Source organism: Dasypus novemcinctus, chromosome 8 (assembly GCF_030445035.2).
Source record: "Dasypus novemcinctus isolate mDasNov1 chromosome 8, mDasNov1.1.hap2, whole genome shotgun sequence".
Lineage (NCBI taxonomy): Eukaryota > Metazoa > Chordata > Mammalia > Cingulata > Dasypodidae > Dasypus > Dasypus novemcinctus.
Window position 1 is genome coordinate 98,010,001 of NC_080680.1, and position 23,779 is coordinate 98,033,779.

The window sequence follows — 23,779 nt, forward strand, 5'->3', positions numbered from 1 at the left end:
TGGAAGGATGGAGGTTAGATTCATGTAGATTGTATAGAGTTATAGCTGTAGGTAGAGTACCTTTTATGAAGTTGATGACTGAATTTGGGAGGAATATGGTATGAACTACACAGCTATTGTTTTCATGAGAGAGGGAAAAAGAAAAGAAAGGTAATAGTTTCAAGAGTGGATAATAGACAGAAAACAGAACAAAGGTATTAGAAATTAAGAGTTAGACACTTTGTGGATCAAAGAACGGGAGGTGGGGGGTGGAATATAGGAGAGACAGTAGATGATAGTGGATATCAAGATGCAGGGGAAGGGGGATAGTGTAGGTAGCCTAATCAGTTCACACAGAAATGAGGCAGTGGAGGATGGGAAAACCCAGCAAATGTGAGGTGTTCCCTGTAGCACCTATTGTATACTTGAATTAAAGTAAAAATAAGTGGAAGATGAGGGACAAGAGGGAAAGAGAAAACCGGAAAAAAAACAAAAAAACCAAACTAATTATAATAAAGAAAAAAGAAAGGCAAGAAGAAAGGAAGAAAGAAAAAGAGGATGGGCAAACGGTGGGGAACGGATAGGGAGAAGAGAGATACAGGTACACACGTGTCACAATTGCAACACTATCTAAAACAACAACTTCCCCGCGCTTTGCCCTAAAACCCCCCCGTCTGTCTGCCCAAATGGGTCTGCAAGCACCTCCCTTCCCACAAACCCCCAATAGGCCGCCCAGGGCCCACGAACTCCCCAGTACTGCAGATGCTCAAAAAAAAAAAAAAAAAAAAATTAAGTAAAATTAAAAAAAAACAAAAAACAAAAAACAAGCAAACAAACAAACAAACAAACAAACAAAAAAAAACCAGAAACCCCTCCGCAGGCCCGGCTCCGCCCGCCGCGGAGGCTTGGACCGGCTCTGCCCGGCTCCTCACGCCGCCTTGGCCTGGCCTGGCTCCGCCCAGCTCCGCTCGCTACAGCGGCCCAGCCGGCTCCGGCGTCCACCTCCCACCACCGCGGCCTGGACCGGCCCTGCCCGGCTCCGTACCCGCCGCGGCCTGACCCGGGCCCGCCCGGCTCCAAACGCTACCGCGGCCCGCAGCCGGGGCCTGCACCGGCCCCGCCCGGCTCCAAGCGCTACCTCGGCCCGCAGCCGGGGCCTGCACCGGCCCCGCCCGGCTCCAAACGCTACCGCGGCCCGCAGCCGGGGCCTGCACCGGCCCCGCCCGGCTCCAAGCGCTACCGCGGCCCGCAGCCGGGGCCTGCACCGGCCCCGCCCGGCTCCAAGCGCTACCGCGGCCCGCAGCCGGGGCCTGCACCGGCCCCGCCCAGCTCCAAGCGCTACCGCGGCCCGCAGCCGGGGCCTGCACCGGCCCCGCCCGGCTCCAAACGCTACCGCGGCCCGCAGCCCGGGCCTGCACCGGCCCCGCCCGGCTCCAAACGCTACCGCGGCCCGCAGCCCGGGCCTGCACCGGCCCCGCCCGGCTCCAAACGCTACCGCGGCCCGCAGCTGGGGCCGGTTCAACGCTACCGTGGCCCGGCTCGGCCTGGCTCGGCCCCGCCCGGCCCCGCTCACCGCCGGCGCAGCGCGGCCCGGCTCCGGCGTCCGCCGCTGCGGCCCGGCCTGGCTCAGCCCCACCGAGCGGGGCTAGATGCCTCGTCTCCGCCTACCCAAGAAGGGAATCCTCTACAGGTAGCTGGGATCTCCGTGTATATTTCACAGACGAATCCTCTCTGTTACCTTCCCTCCAAATCGATGTCCAGACACCTCCGGACCAGCAAAAATCCCGAAACAATCCGGTCCCAAAGAGTCTCCAACGCCGCCCAGCCGATTCCCTGCAGAAGACTCTAACAGGGATGTTCACTCAGCCGCCATCTTGCCCCCTCTCCCTGCTCTTTTATCCACTCCTTCATTTTTGAATGCCAGCTTTGCTGGATAGAAATTCTTGGCTGGAAGTTTTTTCTTTTATCACCTTAATTATGTCATACACTGCCTTTTTGCCTCCGTGGTCTCAGATGAGAAATCACTTAATATTATTGAACTTACCTTGTATGTGATGGATCTCTTTTCTCTTGCTACTTTCAGTAGTCTCTCTTTGTCTTGAGCATTGGACAATTTTACAAGTATGTGTCTTGGAGTAGGCCTGTTAGGATTTATACTATTTGGGGTGTGCTGCACTTCCTGGATCTGTATGTCCATCTCCCTCAATAGGGTTGGGAAGTTTACAGTCATTATTTCATCCACCACACCTTCTGTCCTCTTTCCCTTCTCTTCTCCCTCTGGGATGCCTATAATGCATATGTTTGTGCATTGCATGTTGTCATTCCAATCTCTAAATCCCTGCTGGATGTTTTCTATATTTTTATCTATCTCTTCTACTATCTGCACTGCTCTTGTTGCAGCCCATAAATTTTGGAATGCTGTGTTTTCATTTTCATTTGCCTTAAGATATTTCTTACTTTTCCCTTGTGATTTCTTCTTTGACACATCATTATTTTGGAGTGTGTTTTAAATTTCTATGTATTTGTGAATTTTCTAGTTCCTCCTCTGTTGTGGATTTTCAGCTTTATTCCATTGTTATCAGAGAAGATACATTGTATGACCCTGATATTTTTCAATTTATTGGGACTTGTTTTGCGACCTAATGTATAATATATTATAGAGAATGATCCATTTGCATTAGAGAAGAATGCGTATTCTGCTGCCAGACATGTGGACTCTATAGCCATGAGGCTGGGGAATAAGGGATGATAGCTGCTACATGGAGAGTGAAATTCATAGGTATTTACAATTTACTATCCTCTTCCTCCCACTATTCCATGGCTGCTGCACAGTATTCTACTCAGCTCCAGAGTTTCAAAATAATTGATTCAGACAATTCCTTCTAGTGCAATATTTGTTCTAGTCGAGGGACTGAGTCGAGATTCCTGAAGCTTCTTACTCTACCATCTTCCCAGAATCCATTTTTTAAAATGTATTTATTTCTACACACACAACCCCCAAACACATCGTTTGCACTTGCTATGTCTATTCATTGTGTGCTCGTCTTTTTGGCAGCACCAGAACCAAACTCAGGACTGCTCATGTGGAAGGGAGTGCCTAATCGCTTGAGCTACCTCTTCTCCTTGCTTTATTACGGCTCTCATTGTGTTTTCCTCCTGGTGTCTCTTTGTAGTGTCATCTTGTTGTGTCAGCTTGCCACATCAGCCTGTCACATCAGCTTGCTGTCTTACTCATCTTCTTTAGGAGGCACTAGGAACTGAACTCAGGACCTCCCATGTGGTAGGTGGGAACTCAATTGCTTGAGCCACATTCGCTTCCCAAGAATCCTTTTTTTTTTTTTTGCTGAGAATAGGGAGTATGGCATTTTTTTAAAAGATAATTTATTTATTTATTTCTCTCCTCCCCCTCCCCCTGTTGTCTGCTTTCTGTGTCCATTTGCTGTGTTCTTCTGTGACCGCTTCTAGCTTTATCTGCGGCACCAAGAATCTGTGTTTCTTTTCATTGTGTCAGCTCTCTGTGTGCAGCACCATTCTTGGGCAGGCTGCACTTTCTTTCGCACTGGCCGCTCTCCTTATGGGGTGCACTCCTTGCGTGTGGGGCTCCCCTATGCGGGGGACACCCCTGCGTGGCAGGGCACTCCTTGCATGCATCAGCACTGCCCGTGGGCCAGCTCCACATGGGTCAAGGAGGCCCGGGGTTTGAACAGCGGACCTCCCATGTGGCAGACAGATGCCCTAACCACTGGGCCAAGTCCACCGCCCGGTATGGCATTTATTGATCCTATCTTTCTCCCTCACTGGTCACTGCTCTTGACTCATAGGACCACAGGCATAGAGCTGTAAGGGATCATCCCCAGGTCCATGATCACCAGATCCACAAGCTCTGGGGGGGGGGGTCACATCATAGACCAGATTCAACACTCGTAGGGATGGATGGTTCTGCCAGTTAGCCAGGGCCACGTGTTCTCACCGCTCACACAGCAGATCATCAGGATCATCTAGCTCATTAGAGACAAAGGCATCTGTTTCCACGTGCTCACAAAACGTGTACATTTCACAGCAGACCAGCACTGGCACATTATGGGCTCAAGCCACCAGGGCCAGCTATGCTATTCCAACCTGTGACATCACAGACCCATTGACCAGGAGTGCATCAGCTCCCAAAAGCACCTTAGAAACCTCTGGGAGCACAGAGGAGGCTGCAGGAATCAACAGGTAGGAGGCAGGGACCCCAGCACGGACCAGAGAACATAGTGTGTGCCTTCCCTCCAACCATGGCCAACTGTCCACCAATACCACCCAAAACCGCCGGTCCTTGGGCCAAGTCTCCTGAAGAATGCGTGATAGCAGAAATGAGCATCCATACACCAGGATCACATCTCCATTACTGATCTTCTTATAAGCAGAGCGTGAAATTGCTTCAGCTGCAAGCACATCTTCTCTTGCACATGCTTGAAGTTCTGACTTGGCCTCCTCTTCCTGCTTGGAGCTGCTCACACCCGTGATCTCCTTGTTAAGGAACTGGATGGTGTTGTACATGCTCACTGATGGAGGACGGCACTGAGTCAGGAAGCTGAGGTAGGGCTTTAGCTTATTCACTAGAGCCCTTGTAAGTTCCTCATTGGGAGGTGTTGTATAATCCTGAATCACCTGTTGCAAGGCGGGAAGCAGGCAATGCACCGGGCACTGGAGCCACTGACGAGGCCCTGGGAGCACTGCAGGCCGAGCCGCACCACAGCTGCGTGCATCACAGGGAATGGGATGCTCATGCACTGGGTGAGTTTTGTCGGCTGTATTGGAGTAGGTGAGAGAAGAGATTGACTTTAGAATCATAATCCTTTCGCGTAGAAACCTGTTGTCGCTCCAGTTTCTTAACAAGCCTTCTCAGAGGTGCGGGGTCATCAACCTGAGTGCGCTCAGGGAGATGCTTCACTCCCGAGGGGGTTCTCCAGCCGTGCTGGGGCAGGCCTGCGGAGGAGGCCCTCCTGGCTCCCCCTTTCTTGCCTGTCTCAGGGCCCTGCTCTGCCTCCTGCTTGGCGCGACACTCAGCACCAAGTTCAGCTTTCCGCCCACCAGCTGGAATTTTCTCCCCAGGAGCGCCTGACTGATTGCCAGGCCCTGGCGGTTCTCTGGCTGGGCCTTGACATTGGGCAGTAGACACAGCAGAGCCAGTTTCTGATTCTGTTCCTTTTTCCTCCTTCTGTTTCTTTTTCTGCTGTTTCTTTTCCTTCCGAAGCTATGGTTTTTCTTTTGGGTCAACTCCCTCCCACCTGCGCCAGACCGGGAAGAAAGTTCCACCTTCATCCTGGATCCAGAGTCCTCGAGAACAGCCACAGTGTGGCAGCCGTCGCCCTCCGTGCTGGGCGCCTCCGTGCTGGGCGCCTCCGTGCTGGGCGCCTCCGTGCTGGGTGCCTCCGTGCTGGGCGCCGCCCTGCCCCGGGAGCCTGGCTCCACCAAGAATCCATTTTTGAAGTCTTGTCAGTTTTGTTTTGTTGTTAGGTGCTTTTTAAAAATAAGTTTTAACAATTCTTGATGAATCAATGCTTTTATAATTATATAATGTCCTTTTTGGTAATAACAATTTTTTTCTTTAAGTCTATTTTTTCTGTTATTAGTATATCACTCCAGCTTTCTTTTGGTTCCTGTTTGTATGAAAAATCTTTTTCAGTCCATTTGCTTCCAATCTATTTGTGTCTTTGAATCTAAAGTGAGTTTTTTGTAGAGAGCATATAGTTGTATTACAGGATTTTTTTTTAAAAATCCCTTATGCCAATCTCTATGTTTTAATTGGTGAGTTTAATCAATTTCAATTTAAAGTGATTAATGAGGGAAGTGGATGTGGCTCAGGTGACTGGGCTCCTGCCTACCACTTGGAAGGTTGCTGGTTCAGATCCCAGTACCTTCTAAAGAAGACAGTGAGCTGGCACAATGGACAGACATGGCAAGCTGACACAATAGGTGACACAAGAAGAAAAAGCATAATGAGAGACCCAACAAAGCAGGGAGTAGAGGTTACCAGTACCTACTAAAGAAGACAGCAAGCTGACGTGACAGGCAGGCATGATGAGTTGATGCAACAAGATGATGAATAAGAGATGCAGGGAGGAAAAACAAAATGACAGGCACAACAAAGCAGGGAGCAGAGGTGGCTCCAGCGATTAGGCACCTCCCTCCCATATCAGTGGTCCTGGGTTCAGCTTCTGGAGCCTCCTAAGGAAACAAAGAAAACAAACAGACACAGCAAGTGAAAAACAACAAGGGGTGGGGAGAAAGAGATAAATTTTTAAAATCCTTTTTAAAAAAGTGATTGATATAAGGAAGAACTTCTGCCATTTTGCTATTTTTGTCTCTGTTCTTCCTATTTTTTTGTTCATCAATTTTTCCATTATTTCTTTCTTTTGTTATAGATTTTTTTTCAGTTTACAATTTTTGTTTTCTATAACTATATATTTTTTAGTTTTTTTATTAGCAGTTGTCCTGGGAATTACAATGAACATTTTAACTTACAACAATCCAGTTTGAATGAATACCAACTTAGATTCAAAAGTATACAAAACTTTCTCCTACATAGCTTCATTCCCCCTTTACATTGTCATTGTTACAAATTACATCTTAATACCTTGTGTGTGCCTATTAACATAGATTTATAATTATTGCTTTATGTCAATGTCTCTTTAACTTTCAGGAAAAAGAGGAATTACAATTGAAAACTACATTAATACTTACTTTTGTATTTACCAATGTAGTTACTTTTCTGGTGTTTTTACTTTCTTGTGTGGACTTTATTTATTTTCTAGTTTTCTATCATTTCAACCAAGACTTCCTTTAGCATTTCTTATAGACAGGTCTAGAAGCAATGAACTCTTTAAGTTTTTGTTTATTTGGAAATATATTAATTTCTCTTTCATTTTGAAAGGGAATTTTGCTGGAAATAGAATGATTGATTATTTAGTTTCCTAGGCTGCCCAAGCAAATACCATGAAATGGGTTGTCTTAGACAATGGGAGTTTATGTGCTCATGGATTTGAGACTGGGAAAATGTCTAAATCAAGGCATCATCAAGGCAATGCTTTGTCCAAAGATTGTGACATTCTGGGGCTGGCTGCCAGTGATCCTTGGTTCCTCTGTCACATGGCAAGGCATATGGTGGCAACTCCTGGGCTCTTTTTTCTCTTCTGGGTTCAATTTCAGCTTCTCACTTTCTGTGGCTTTCTCATGTCTGAATTCATTCCTTTTATAAAGTACTCACAAAATAGGATTAAGGCCCATCCTGATTGGGCCACCTTAACTGAACTAACCTTATCAAAGGTCCTACTTACAATGGATTCATACCCACAGGAATGGATTAGTTTTTAAAAATATGTTTCCTGGGGTGCATATAGTTTCAAACCACTGTTTGCTGTTTTTATCTTTCAGCACTTTAATTTGGCATCTCAGTGCCTTCTGGCCTCTCTGGTTTCTGATTAGAAACCAGCAGCTAATCTTATTGAGGATCTTATTGAGGATCACTCGCATGTCACACACGGCTTTTCTCGCTGCTTTCAGGATTCTCTTCTAGTCTTGGTCTTTTGACAGTTTGATTATAATGTATCTCTATGTGGATCATTTTTAGTTATTCCCTCTAGGTTTCATCGAGGTTCTTGGATATTTAGATTAGTGTCTTTTTTTTTTTTTTTTGGTGGGAGTTTTCCTGGTTTTTATTTTTTATTTTATTTTATTTTCCAAATTCTACTCAATTTATTCATTTTTAAAAAAACATTACATTCAAAAAATATGAGGTCCCCATTCACCCCCACCGCCCCCACCCCACCACTCCCTCCACAGTAACACTGTCCCCCATCATCATGACACATCACCGCATCTGGTGAGTACATCTCTGGGCATCACTGCACCCCATGTCCTGTGGTCCACACCATAGCCCACACTCTCCCACATTCCATCCAGTGGGCCATGGGAGGACATACAATGTCCGGCAATTGTCCCTGCAGCACCACCCAGGACAACTCCAAGTTCTGAAAATGCCTCCACATCTCATCTCTTCCTCCCATTCCTTGCACCCAGCAGCCACCATGGCCACTTTTTCCACACCAATGCCACATTTTCTCGATTATTAACCATAATAGTTCATGAATAGGATATCATTAAGTCCACTCTAATCCTTACTGTATTCCTCCTTCCTGTGGACCTTGGCTTGGTTGTGTCCATTCTACATCTATGTCAAGAGGGGGTTTAGATTCCACATGGATACTGGATGCAATCCTCCTGCTTTCAGTTGTAAGCACTCTAGGCTCCATGGTGTGGTGGTTGACATTCTTCAACTCCATGTTAGCTGAGTGGGGTGGAAATTTTCAGTCATTATATTTTTAAATATTCACTCTCCCTTTTTCTCCCTATCCTCTCCTTCTGGGACTCTCATTATGCATATATTGCTATGTTCAAATGTATTTCACATGCCTCTTTTTTTCTTAATTTAGATTTGTTTTATGTATTTCTCTCCTCTTACCCTCCCCCCCCCCCCCATTGTTTGCTCTCTGTGTTCATTCGCTGTGTGTTCTTCTGCATCCACTTGCATTATCAGGTGGCACCGGGAAACTGTGTCTCTTTTGTTGTGTCATTTTGCTGTGTCAGCTCTCCGTGTGTGCGGTGCCGCTCCTGGGCAGGCTGTGCTTTTTTCACGTGAGACGGCTCTCCTTGTGTGTGGGGCATCCCTCTGTGGGGGCACCCCTGTGTGGCACGGCACTCATTGCATATAGCAGCACTGTGAGTAGGCCAGCTTACCACATAGGTCGGGAGGCTCTGGGTATCAAACCCTGGACCTCCTATATGGTAGGTGGACACTCTGTCAGTTGAGCCACATCTGCTTCCCTCACATGCTTCTTAGACTGTTTATTGCACTTCATCCTTTTCTTTTTCTGCTCCTCAGACTGAATAATCTCAATTGGTTTATCTTCAAGTTCAATTGGACGGATTATTTCATCTGCTTGTGCAAATCTGCTATTGAACCCCTCTAGAGAATTTTCCATTTCAATTATTGTACTCTTCATCTCCAGGATGTCTATTTGGTTCCATTTAACAACTTTTTGGTATTCCCTATGGGAGCAAACATCATTCTTCTAGTTCCTTTAGTTCTTTGTTCACAGTTTCCATTAGCTCTTTTTAATTTATTTTATTTTATTTTTAAAGGTACTTTTTTCTTTTTTTAAACACTTTTAAAATGTTTTCCTAATGTTTTTTATTATCTCTTTTAAGAAGATACATAGACCACAAAAAATGTTACATTAAAAAATATAAGAGGTTCCCATATACCCCACATCCCAACCTCCCAACTCCTCCCACATCATCAACCTCTTTCATCATTGTGGCACATTCATTGCATTTGATAAATACATTTTGGAGCACTGCTGCACCACATGGATTATAGTTTACATTCTCCCCCAGTCCATTCAGTGGATTATGCCAGGATATATAATGTCTTAGCATCTGTCCCTGCAGTATCACTTAGGACAACTCTAAGTCCCGAAAATGCCCCCACATCACATCTCTTCTTCCCTCTCCCTGCCCTCAGCAACTACTATGGCCACTCTCTCCACATCAATGATACAATTTCTTCCAATGCTAGAGACACAATTGTTCTATAGTAGAATACCAGTAAGTTCACTCTAACCCATATTTTATTCCTCCATCCGGTGGACCCTGAGATGGTGATGTCCACTCCACCTCTAAATTGAGAGTGGGCTTAGATCCCACATGGCTGATGGATGCAATTCTCCTGTTTGCAGTTATAGGCACTCTCAGTTCCCTGGTTGACCATCTTCATCTCCCTGTTAGCTGACCAGAGAGTAGATGTTGCAACTCTGCTGAGGCTCAGAGCCCAGCTGGCACATGGCCAGTCCAGAGATTCAAGTCTCCTGAGTATACACCAACCCCAGTGTCAACAACACGTTCAGTAAAAGTGACAGAAGAGGCATGTGTAGAAAGGTCACATCTGAGTCCAACTCCATCACACTCAGGAGCACAAATTCCAAAGTAGGGCCCACTGACAAGGCACTGAATGCCAGAACCATCTGCCATGACCATAGAACATGGGTGTCTCCATAGCCCTCAGGAGCACCAGTACCTGGGTTTGTATTTACTTTGGCTGTCTCTGGGATCCTGCTGAGACATGCGTAAGCGTGACCCCTCTGATGACCTCCTGACTCAATTTGAAGTCTCTTAGCCATATAATAAACTCATTTGTCTTTACCATTTATCCCTTTTATTCAAGGCCTTTTTCTAGTTGCATCACCAGCTGGTGATTGGTAGTAATCCCTCAGGGAGGCTCATCCCCATAAGTCATGTCCCACACTGGGGGGAAGGTAATGCATTTACACGCTGAGTTTGGCTTAGAGAGTGGCCACATTTGACCAACATGGAGGCTCTCAGGAGGTAACTCTTAGGCACCCTGCAGCTCTAGGTTTAGTTGAAATTTCAGGCACACAGGCTCATAAACATGGTCATCAGTATCAAGGGCTCATCATTGGAACATCCTTCTTCACTGGTCTTTGCCCTTGCCCTTGGGGGGTTGTTGCTGTTCCATTCAGTAATGTGACAGAGCTCCCTTGGTTAGAAACTCAGAACTCCCTCTGTTATTGTTTGTAACTCTGCCCACTATGAAAGTACCCAACAAATATCTGAACATTTTTATATACCCTATATACATGCCCTGGAGAACTCCCTCCCAACCATGTGTCCCCCATCAGTAACACCCTACACCAGTGTTCCTCCCATGCCATATTTGAACCCCTCTGTGATACAAAACTTCTTCAAAAATGAAGCCTAATATATTGCCAAATTCAATTAGTAGGAAAATGAAATAGTGATGATAGGTTTAAAGATTAGAAATAGAATACATACCAATTTAGAAAAGCTAAAATAAAGTAAAAAATAAATTGGGGTATTAAAAAATGAAAAATATCATAAAACTTTGTTTTTGACATTTTGCCTTTCATCACTTTAATAGGTGTTGCCCTGTATGTACAGTGGCAAGGCAATCTCTTTCATTTTCATTCCTTCCTCAGTGTCTACATCCTTTTTTATTTTAATTTTTAATTTTGTATTCAAAAAAGTTTCAGACACAGAAAAGTCACATATACAATTTAGGGGACTCCCATATATCCAACATCAAACCCTTTCCCCCCTTCCCCAGCAGTGATCTTTTTACATGTTCATGCTATATTTGCTATAGCTGATGCACCAATATTGAAACATAGATACCAACCATGGTTCCATTTTGGTTTGCATTTGGTTCCATTATGGTTTATATTTTAGACTACACTTTTCTAAATTTTTTGTTACATTATGGTTCATATTATGGTTTACATTTTAGACTATACACTTCTATAAATTTTTGGTGAAATTTAACATGTCCTATATCCATCATTGCACAATCCTGTGGAACACTTCCATTGCTCCCCAGTTACCCCCAGTTCCAACTATTCTATTCCTCTTGTCCCCTCTCTTCAGGGCCCACAGTGACAATGAAACTTCACTGCTTGAAGGACCAGCTTCATAGATACTTGCAACAATGCTGAGGGCTTGACACACTAGACTGTCCTCATCCATTGGGAGCCACCAATGCTCTTGAGAGAGCACCCTTCCCTCTGTTTGAGAATATCAGGCCTCCCCAGGATGGGGGTACACCTTCCCACTCATTGTATGGGTCTCCACCCAATGATATAATGCACTATGACAAGATGAGCACTCACACACTCCCTAAAAGCTTGCCTCTGTGCCAGATACCCCCCATTAAGCACCTTAAACAAGTAACCCTTCCTTATTATATTTTCTAAAGAGTTTTCTCAACATTATAGTTTCAGCTACATACCCAACAATCTCCCATGTTCATCTGCTTCCCCCAAACCTCCCCCAATTCCATGGACCATCTGACCCATCCTCCCAACCCTAGCCCCCCTCATGCCTGCAAAAGCCCACCCAATATTATCCCTATGCCCCTGTCTTACTTCCCTGCACAATTACTTACCTCCACTTTATCATACATTTTGTCCATGTAGGCATAAGCTCACAACCTTCCTCTCCCCCGCCAATTTCCTGTAAGCCTATCATCCAGTCTCTAGCTCTCTGAAACAGCTTGATTTGCTTATTTCATATCAGAGAGGTCATGTAGTATTTTTCCTTCAATGCCTAACTCACTTCACTCAACATAAGGTCCTAAAGATTCATCCATGCTATCCCATGTGTTAGTACTGTATTCCTTCTTACAGCTGAGTGGTATTCCATTGTATATATATATCACATTTTGTTTATTCATTTGTCTGTTGATGGGCATTTGGTTGATTCCAATTTTTGGCAATAGTGAATAAAGCTATGAACATTGGTGTGCATATATCAGTTTGTGTCCTTGTTTTCAGTTCTTCTGGGCATATATCCAGCAGTGGAATTGCTGGATCATATAGCAAATCTATAGATAATTTTTTGAGGAACCGCCAAACTCTCCTCCAGAATGGCTGGATCCTTTTGCATTCCCACCAGCAGTGGATGGGGGTTCCCGTTCCTCCACATCTCTCCAACACTTGTAGTCTTCTGTTTTCTTAATAGCCACCAGTCTAAATGGGAGTAAGATGGTATCTCATTGTAGTTTTGATTTGCATTTACGTAATAGCTAGTGATTTTGAGCATTTTTTCATGTGTCTTTTAGTCATTTGTATTTCTTCCTTGGTGAAGTGTATATTCAAATCTCATGCCCATTTTTAAAATAGGTTGTTTAGCTTTTTATTTTTGAGATATAGGATTTCTTTATACATGCAGGATATTGGTCTCCTACCAGATATATGTGTTTACCAAATATTTTCTCCCATTGGGTAGGCTTTCTTTTCACTTTCTTGACGAACTCCTTTGAGGTGCAAAAGGCTTTAATTTTGAGACAATCCCATTTATCTATTCGTTCTTTTACTGCTCGTGCTTTGGTTGTGAAATTCATGAAGTCATTTCCTATTACAAGATCCTGTAGATGCTTCCCTACATTGTTTTCTAAGGTCTTTATAGTCTTGGCTCTTATATTTATGTCTTCCATCCATCTTGAATTGATTTTCCTATAAGGTGTAAGGTGATAATCCTCTTTTATTCTTTTGCATATGAATATCCAGTTCTCCAGGCACTATTTGTTGAAGAGGCCATTCTCTCCTAATTGAGTGGGCTTGGTGGCCTTGTTGAAAATCAAATGACTATATATAAGATGATCTATATCAGAACTGTCAGTTCAGTTTCCATTGGTCAGTATGTCTATCCCTGCACCAATACTATGCCATTTTGACCACTGTAGCTTGTAACATGTTTTAAAGTCAGGTAGTGTGAATCCTCCAATTTCATTTTTCTTATTCAATATGTCTTTGGCTATTCAGGGTCTCTTTCCTTTCCAAATAAATTTCAAAGTTAGTTTTTCTAGTTCATTAAAAAATGTTGTGTTGATTTTTGTTGGGATTGCATTAAATCTGTACATCAGTTTTGGTAGGATAGACATCTTAATGATATTTAGTCTTCCTATCCATGAACAGGGAATATTCTTCCATTTATTTAAGTCTTCTTTGATTTCCTTTAACAGCACTGTATAGTTTTCTGTGTATACATCTGTAGTTAAATTTATTCCTAGGTATTTGTTTTTTTAAATTTACTATTGTAAATGGTATTTGTTTCTTGATTTCCCCCTCAGATTGCTCATTATTGATATACAAAGATGTTACTGATTTTTGCACATTGATCATATAACCTGTGACTTTACTGAACGCATTTATAAGTTCTAGAAGCTTTGTTGTAAGTTTCTCAGGACTATGTACAGGATCATGTAGTCTGCAAATAATGAAATTCCATTAGCTCTTTAAACATACTTAAACAGTTTATTTAAGTCTTTGTCTACCAAACTCAACATGTAGATGCATTGCCTTCCCCCCAGTGTGGGACATGACTCCCAGGGATGAGCCTCCCTGGCACCGAGGGATTACTACCAAGCACCAGCTGATGATGTAACTACAAAAAGACCATGAACAAAGAGGTCAACTCAGACCAGCAGGATATCTCAGTCTACATTTAATATTAGGTGTTAAAAACTGCATTTTGACCTTCAATAAAAGGGGGAAATGGGAAGGACATATGAGTTTATATGGCTATGAGTCTCCAAAAAAGAGTTAGGAGGTCATCAGGGGGTGATGCTTATGCGTGCCTCAGCAGGATACCAGAGACAGCCAAGGTAGATGGAAACCCAGGTGCTGGTTCTCCTGAGGGATGCAGCGATCCACAGGTTTTATGGTCAAGGCAGATGGCTCTGGAGTTCAGGGCCATGTCAGTTGGCCCTACTTTGGAGTTTGTATTCCTGGGTGTGATGGACTTGGACTCAGCTATAAACTTTCTACACATGCCTCTTCTGTTACTTTTACCAGACCTGTGGTTGGCATTTGGGTTGGTGTATACTCAGGAGACCTGAATCTCTGAACTGTCCATGTGATGGCCAGGCCCTGGGCCTCAGCAGACTTGCAGCTCCTACCCTCTGGTTTCTTGGACTTACCCTGGCCAGCTGACAGGGAGGTGAAGAGAGTCAACCACCACACCAGGGAGCCAAGAGTGCCTACAGCTGCAAAGGGGAGAATTGCATCCATCATCCATGTGGAATCTAGACCCCCTCTTGATGTAGAGGGGGACTGGACATAGCCATCCCAAGTCCACAAGATGGAGGAATAGAGTATGGATTAGAGTGGACTTACTGGTGTTCTGCTGGGGAACTACTGTGATTAGTAAGGGAAGAAATTGTAGTAGTCATGTGGAGAGGGTGGTCACGGTGACTGCTGATGGTCGGGAGGGGGAGAAGAGATATGGTGTGGGGGCATTTTCAGGATTTGGAGTTGTCCTAGGTGGTGCTGCAGGGACAGATGCTGGACGTTGTGTGTCCTGTCATGGCCCACTAGGTGGACTGGGGGAGAGTGTGGACTACAATGTGGACCAGTGGCTATGGACTGAGGGGAACACAGGGTACACTTTCCCAGGAAAGAGGAGAGGGAGAGACTCAAGGGTGTGGACAATCTAGTTTTTGGCCAGCAAACATGGTCTGTGGCATCCCACAGGTTGTCCTCTTCCAGGCTGGGCAGGGCTGTGACATTGTTTTCCCTAGGATCCAAGAGGCAATAAAGAGAAGTTGCCATCTCAAACACCTCCTTACTGGCCTGGATTGGTTGCTGAGTGGAAATTTAATTCCTCCACAGGAAAAGGAAAGGTGAGGCTGACCCAGGGAGGAGAGCAGCTTCTGGGCAAGGCTGATTTGCAAGCTAGGTTCTGAATAGCCTGACCTGAAGGGGAATTCTCTGGGACATTGATGCTACATGGCCCACCCAGGTGGGGTTCCAGCGAACACATTTGCCCTAGAATTTGAGCAAAGTGCCAAAGAGTGCCATCTGCTGGAAGACCAGAAAAGTACATACAAAGAAAAATAAATAAATAAGAAAAATAAGGAAATAAGAAAAATAAAAAAAATAAGAAAAAAAGTAAATAAATAAGAGGCTTTTTGGTACATTCACTGCCCCCTCCCCAAGGTCCCTGGAAACTGTTCTGCACCCCATTACTGGGTCCATTGCCCTGGTTTGAGCAGTTAACAGGGGCAAGCCTAAAGATCCAGAACAAGTTGAACCAAGAAAAAAGAACAGTTTTAATACATACCCACATGACACAAAATCCCTAGGCAAGAGAGAGAAACTAAGCACAAGTAAACTCACCAACATAATCAGAAGCCTGAACATCAACAAAAAAATTACAAGTCATGGGGAATGGATGTAGCTCAGTGGTTGTGTGCCTGCTTTCCATTTATGATGTCCTTGGTTCAATCTTTGGTACTTCCAAAAAACAAAAACAACAAGAAAAGGACTTTCAGGCAAAAAAAAAAATTGCAAGTCACACTAACAAAAAGGAAGCTATGGCACAGGCAAAGGAACAAATCAAGTCTCCAGACAAGACACAGAATTTGAAATAACTAATCAAAGATGTTCATACTAATCTCCTAAATCAAATCACAAAGTGGAAGGACAACATGGCTAAAGAGATCAAAGATATTAAGAAGACACTGGGTAAACACAAAGAAGAATTTGAAAGCTTGAACAGAAAAATAACAGAGCTTTTGGAATGAAAGACACAATAGATGAGATTAAAAATACACTAGAGGTATATAATGCCGATTTGAAGTCATGAAAGAAAGAATGAGCTCGTTTCAGACGAAACAGCTGAAATTGAAAAGAAAAGAATGCAGAGAGGAAAAATGGAAAAAAATTGAAGAGGGGCTGTTGAATGATAACACAAAACACAACATATATGTCATGAGAGTTCTAGAAGGAGAAAAGAAGGGAAAAGGAGCAGAAAGAGTATGTTAGGAAAAAATGGCCCCAAATTTCCCAACTTTCACAAAAGACATAAATATGTTGAAGAAGCACAGTGGGCTCCAATCACAATAAATCCAAATAGACCTACTCCAAAATACATACCACTCAGAATGTCAAGTGCCACAGATAGAGAAAATTCTGAAAGCAGCAAAGGAGAAATGAAACATTACATACAAGGGATGCCCAGTAAGACTTAGTGTGGATTTCTCATCAGAAACCACGGAGGTCATGGTGGAGCAGATGTGGCTCAAGCAGTTGAGTGTCCACTTCCTACATGGGGGGGGTCCCGGGTTCAGTTCCCAGAGCCTCCTAAAGAAGACAATGAGCAGACATCAAGGAAAACCAGTGAGCAGACAACTGGCAAAAACAAGGAGCAAACAATGAAGAAAAAAAACAACAAACAACAAGCAAAAACAAACAAGCAGTGAGTGAATGTGGCTTAACCAGTTGAGTGCCTGACTCCCACATGGGAGGCCCCAGGTTCAGTTCCCAGTGCCTCCTAAAAGAAAAAGCAAAACAGATAACAAGGAAAAAACAATGAGCAGACAATGAGCACGAACAACAGGGGGAAAAATGGGCAAAAATAAAAACGGTGAGCAAAACAGATGAGAGAGCCATCTCAGGGGGGGAAACAACCTATATAAAGAAAAGAAGAACACCCTCCCCTTAAAATAAAAAAAAAAGAATAGTAAGATATAATTAAGGTATTGAAAGAGAAAAACTGCCACCTAAGAATTCTTTATCCAGCAAAATTGTCCTTCAAAATGAAAATGAGTTTAAAATATTCACAGATAAACAGAAACTAAGAGAGTTAATAAACAAAGCTCCAGCTCTGAAGGAAACACTGAAGGGAGTTCTGTTGCCTGAAGGAAAAGACAGGAGAGAGAGGTTTGGAGGAGAGTGTAGAAGTGAAGATTATAAGAAAGAGTAAACAAAAGGGTAAAAAGACAGAGCAAAACAAGATATGACATATGAAAGCAAAAAGATAAAATGGTTTAATTAAGTAATGCCTTTACAGTAATAACATTGAATGTTAATGGATTAAACTCCCCAATCAAAAGACAGGCTGACAGAATGGGTAAAAGTCATAAGCAGTCCATATGCTGTCTGCAAGAGGCTTATCTCAGATCCAAGGATACAAACAGGCTGAAAGTGAAAGGTTGGAAAAATATTTTATGCAAACAGTAACCATAATAGAACAGGGGTAGTTATACTAGTAATGGACAAAACAGACTTTAAATGCAAAAAAGTTATGTGGTGCAGAAGGCCGTTATATATTAATAAAAGGGACAACCCACCAGGAAGGAATAACAGTCATAATATCTATGCACCTAAACATGGTGCCCCAAAACACACAAGGCAAACTCTGGCAAAACTGAAAGGAGAAATAGATGTTTCTATAATTACAGTTGGAAAATTCAACATGCCACTCCCATCAATAGATACCACAACTAGATGTAAGATCAACAAGGAAAGAGAGAATTTGAACAATATGATAAATGAGTTAGACCTAAAAGACATATACAGAATATTGAATCAGCAGGTTATACATTCTTCTCAAGTGCTCAAGGATCTTTCTCCGGGATATACCACATGGTGAGTCACAAAACTAATCTAAATAAATATAAAAAGATTGCAATTATACAATGGAAAGCCCTTTGATCTGGTCCTTCAAGGAGCCAGTAGACTGATCAAAACAACCAAAATTCTTTGAGAATAAGACTGTTCTGTTCCCTCTGGTTTTGAGAACATAAACTAGAAATGTGGGCCATTGTGTCAAGGCTGCTAACAAGCTGGGATGATGGGGTTAGGGTTAGTTGAAACAAAAAAATTTATTTCTGGATTAAGTATTCACTTCTTTGTTGTAAACTTTTAATTAGTTCCAGGAGGGGTTTTTTCCCCCCAGAGTTTTGATAGGGTTATTCTTATAGTTTTACCAGTTTAGTCACTGTTTTTATGGGGGATGAATCTTTGGAGTTTCCTAATATATGTACCCCAGAAAAGATTATGTCTTTAAAGCTAATCCAATCCTGTGGGTGTGAACCTATTGTAGGTGGAAATTTCTCATTAAAATACTTAAGTAAAGAACTTCTGATGAGATTGCTTCAGGAAAGCATGTCATGGGATAGGTCTTAATCCTCTTACTGGAGTCCTTTATAGACGGAATGAATATGGAAAGAGGGCCTGCAGAGACAGAGAGAAAGCCACAGGAGCATTAAAAAATGTCATGAGAGCAAAAATCTGAAATCGACAGAATTTGGGAGATGGGTACCAGAAGCTGAGCAACGAGACCCAGAGGAGAAGGGAGATGTCACCATCGTGACCTGCTATGTGACAGGAGTCCAGGATCACTAAAAGCCAATACCTGGGGGGAAAAGTATCACCTGACTCCTTGATTTGGATGTTTTTCTCAGCCTTGGAATTGTAAGCTTATAAGTTAATAAATCCCCATTGTCAAAGCCAATCCATTTCTGGTATATTGCCTTGACAGCCTTTTGCAAATTAAAACACCTACTATGCCATTTTCCAACTTACTGGGTTTTGTGAATAAATGTAAAAGATATTTTTCAATCTTTAGAAGATAATTGTTTAAAGCAAAATAATAACAATGTATTATAAAGTTTATAACATATGTAGAAATAAAATGTATGACAACAATAACACAAAGGGTAGCAGAGGGAAATGGGCATAGTGTAAAATTTTCATACTATGTGTAATAGGCTCATGTGTCATCTTGTTTAGGTAATGGTAATTGGTTACTTGGTCAAGCAAGCACTTACCGAATTGTTATTTTAAGGACACTTCACGGACTTAAATCATCAGGAATGTGTTTTCATCTATGGTTGATTATATCTACAATCAAGTGAGGATATTGCCTTCAACAATGAGTGACATCTCATCTAATCAGTTGAAAGCCTTAAAAGGAGAAGTGATGATTTTAGAGTCAGAAGAGAGAATTTCCATCTGTACTTCAGTCAGCCAGCTTCTCCTGGGGAATTCATTGCAACCTTCATGGGAATTCCTGACTTGCAGTCTGCCCTACAGACATGTGAGACAATTTTATAAAATCTCATAATATTTACCGATATCTCCTGTCAGTTCTGTTTCCTTAGAGAACCCTGACTAATAAACTATGTATGAAACACTATACAAAATTGAACCTTCTTGTCTAGGATTATTGTATATTTTCCATTTGTTCATGTTTTATGTACTTAATGACAAGCTTTATTTTCACATAGGCTTGCAAATTTTTATTAGATTAATCCTTTTTTGTAATTCAATTTAAAAATTTAATCAAATGAACATATATATGTACTTTTAAAAGTTAAACAGTATTACAAAAATATAGTATTCTCCTTTGAGTAAGTATCTTTATATGGAAAGTCAGATGTACCAAGGGATGAGTGATACCAGAGATGTATGAAAGAAAAGTTTGTCAATACTCACAGGTCCTAGAGGGGAAAGGAGAAGCATGCTTTACTTGGTCAATAGGGAAACATGTCAGGAGCATAGGCTCAACCAAGCAGGCAGGGAGCAAAAGGTTAAAGTGGACCTGGGGACCTGTTCAGGGTCATAAATGGAGCTGTAGTTGTTGGTCAAGCAAGAGTGGGGATTTGGATCCTGGGTATGACATAGTGGGGAGAGGGAGAAGCTGCTTATCTTGTATAATCAGGTGTTAGGGGTGATAACTGAGGGGCCTAACGTCATGGTCTAAGTTGCTGAGGCATAATGGCAATGCAAAACCCCTAATGATAAGGTCTGCGATGCTGAGGTATCTTAACAGTGCAAAATCTCTATGTTATTTTTTTAAATTAATTAATTTTTTAAAATTCATTTTTTTAATATTACATTCAAAAAATATGAGGTCCCCATATACCCCCCACCCCCCTCATCCCACTACTCCCCCATAGCAGCATTCTCCTCCATCATCATGACACATTCATTGCATTTGGTGAATACATCTCTGGGCATCGCTGCACCTCATGGTCAACAGTCCACATCATAGCTCACACTCTCCCACGTTCCATCCAGTGGGCCATGGGAGGACCTACAATGTCTGGTAATTGTCCCTGCAGCACCACTCAGGACAACTCCAAGTCCCGAAAATGCCTCCGCATCTCATCTCTTCCTTCCATTCCCCACACCCAGCAGCCACCATGGCCACTTTCTCCACACCAATGCCACATTTCCTTCAATTACTAATCACAATAGTTCATGAATAGAATATCAGTAAGTCCACTCTTATCCATAGCCTATTCCTCCATCCTGTGGATTGGTTGTGTCCATTCCACATCTATGTCAAGAAGGGGCTTAGATTCCACATGGATGCTGGATGCAAACCTCCTGCTTTCAGTTGTAGGCACTCTTGGCTCCATGGTGTGGTGGTTGACCTTCTTCAACTCCATGTTAGCTGAGTGGGGTAAGTCCAATAAACCAGACTTAGGAGCTGAAGTCTGTTGAGGCTCAGGGCCTGGCTATCATATGGTCAGTCTAGAGATTCAGATCCCCTGGGTATATCTTAAACTCCAGCACCAACTACAATTCTGGTAAAGTAACAGGAAAGGCTTGTGAAAAGAGATCACATCTGAGTCCAGCTCCATCACACAGAAGCACCAACTCCAAAGAAGGGCCAACTGACATGGCACTGAACTCCATCTGCCATGACCATAAAACCTGTGGGTCTCTGTAGCCCTCAGAAGAACCAGTACCTGGGGTTGTATCTACTTTATCTGTCTCTGGGACTCTGCTCAGGTGTGCAGAAGGGCAACCCCTCTGATAACCTCCCAGCTCTTTTTTAGAAACTCATAGCCATATAAACTCATTTGTCCTTTCCATTTCCCCCTTGATTTAGGTCAAAAAGCATTATTAACTTCTGTTATTATATGTAGACAGAGATATTCTGCTGGTCTGAGTTGAACCTTTTAGTCAAGGTCATTTTCTAGTTACATCATCAGCTGGTACTTGGTAGTGATCCCTCAGCATCAGGGAGGCTCATCCTCAGGAGTCATGTCCCATGCTGGGGGGAAGGCAACGAATTTACATGCTGATTTTGGCTTAGAGACTGGCCACATTTGAGCAACACGGAGGCTCTCAGGAGGTAACTCTTGGGCACACTGCTGCTCTAGGCCTTGTTCTTATTTCAGGTGCACAGACTCACAAGCATAGTCATTAGTATCAGGGTAAAGCCCCTATGTTATTTTAACTCACAGCATCCTTCTAACCATCCTCATTCCAATTCCAGTTACATGCTCTATAAGGTAAAAATATTCAATCCTTAAGTTATTTCCTTTTTCCCCAAAGATTTATTTTATTATTTATTCCCCCTCCCCCACCCCCTTGCTGCTTGTGCTCACTGTCTGCTCTCTTTGTGTCCTTTCATTGTGTGTTCTTCTGTGTCTGCTTGTCTTCTCTTTTCATCTTCTCTTTGGGAGGCACTGGGAAATGATCCCAGGGCTTTCCAACGTGGGAAAGAGGCATTCAATTGCTTGAGCAATCTCTCCACGTGGGCCAGCTCTCCACACAGGCCAGTTCACCATGCGGGCCAACTCATCTTCATCAGGAGGTCCCAGGAACCAAACCTGTGACTTTCCATGTAGTAGACAGGAGCCCAATCTCTTGAGCTTCCCTCCTTAAGTTATTTATAACAGTATTTAATTGCATATTTCTTGATAACATATTTGTGCTTATATTTTTTCCATTTTAGATATTAATATCCTGTTATAGAAGATAAGGGTTGAGCTTTCTTATATTACCCCTAATACATTCTTTCTCACTTTACATATTCCTACTTAGTTACATCAAGATTTTTTGCTGTTAAGCCAATACAGACAGTGATATACCTACGATGCACAGTGTTCTATGGATACATCTCCTAATGTTTTTCCTTTTGCTTATTTTTCTATGTATCTATCACTAATTCAGCCCCAAACTTTCTAACATAGCTATAAAATTTATTTAAATATGCCCAATTTTAATAACAAGTAAATTTCATTTCTATTTAGAGTTATCTTTCCTGTCACTGCTACTCTTGAACTGGTCATTTGTGCTATTTGCAAAATGGTTCCATTATTTGCAATGAGCAAGAATTGGGGGAACTTATTGCAACTTGAGTACTGCGAAGTAGGAATGGTACCCTCGTTGTTGCTAAATCTCCTCCAAGCAGGAAAACTTCCTCTCCAAAAGTGGCAATCAGCCTCAGGTCTATGAGATAATATAAACAATAGAACATTCTTGTAATTGGATCCCTGAAGGAGAGTAGAAAGCAATGATTGCAGTCCTAAAATTCATCTTGGGTGGGCAGCAGATTCCATTCTCTTTCAGTTAACAGTTACAAAGATGCACACCACACCAAGCATGAAAGGAGGGAAATTCACAACCATTATGGGCAGAAAATGGGTGAACATTTAGAACTTCGGCTGTTCCATTTGGAAGATGAGGGGGTAGGGTGTATAATTCTTGGTATAGAAGAAGATAACAGCTGGGCCATTTTACGGATCAGCACTTAGTACATTCCATTATGCAAACCTTAGATAAGTTTGAGTGAAAGGTCTCAAAGTTCTTTGCAGTAGATCTAATTTCCTTGAGTCTTTCCATTTGACCTATGGATTATTTGGACCTATGGATTATTGTTTAATTAATAAACATTTTAGGGATTTTAAGATATATTTCTATTTTTGATTTCTAGTTTAATGCCATCATGGTATAAGAACATACTTTGTATTATTTCAATTCTTTTAAATTTAAGTTTTGTTTTCTGACCCAGAATATGGTAAAATTTTGTGACAGTTCCATATGCACTTGAAAAGAATATGTATTCTGTTGTTGGATTAAGTGTTCTATAAATGTAAGTTAGGTTCAGTTAGCTGATAGTGTTGTTCAGTTTTTCTATATCCACAGGGATTTTCTGTCTACTTTGTTCTAATGATTAGTGAGAGGGGAGTGTTGAAGTCTCCAAGAATAATTGTGATTTTGACTATATATCCTTACAGTTCTACCAATTTTTGCTTTATGTATTTTGAAGCAATGTTGTTTGATGACTACACATTTAGGATTATGTCTTCTTGGTAAATTGATCCTCTTATAATTGTGTAATTCCCTTATTAGCCCTGATAATTTTCCCTGTACTGAGGTCCACATTTTTTTGGTTACTGGTTGCATAGTATATCTTTTTACTTTTCACATTTAAAAAAATTTTTGAAGTATACCACTCATACATAAGCACACATAAACAATAAGCATACAGTTTTTGTAAACTTACAAAAAGAGATACATAACATCATACAGGGCTCTCATATCTTGCCCTACCACCAATACCTTGCATGGTTGTGAAACATTTTTAACTAATGATTAAAGAGCATCCTCAAAATATTACTACTAACCAAAGTATCTTA

The 23,779-nt window shown here is 42.4% G+C and overlaps 1 long non-coding RNA gene and 1 pseudogene across 2 annotated transcripts in view; one reads left to right on the top strand and one right to left on the bottom strand.

Moving 5' to 3' along the window:
* LOC139439517 (uncharacterized) overlaps positions 1–23,779 on the top strand; it is a 124,285-nt gene that overhangs the window by 37,034 nt on the left and 63,472 nt on the right. The window lies entirely within an intron of this gene.
* LOC101442302 (translation initiation factor eIF2B subunit delta pseudogene) lies at positions 3,774–9,023 on the bottom strand (annotated as a pseudogene).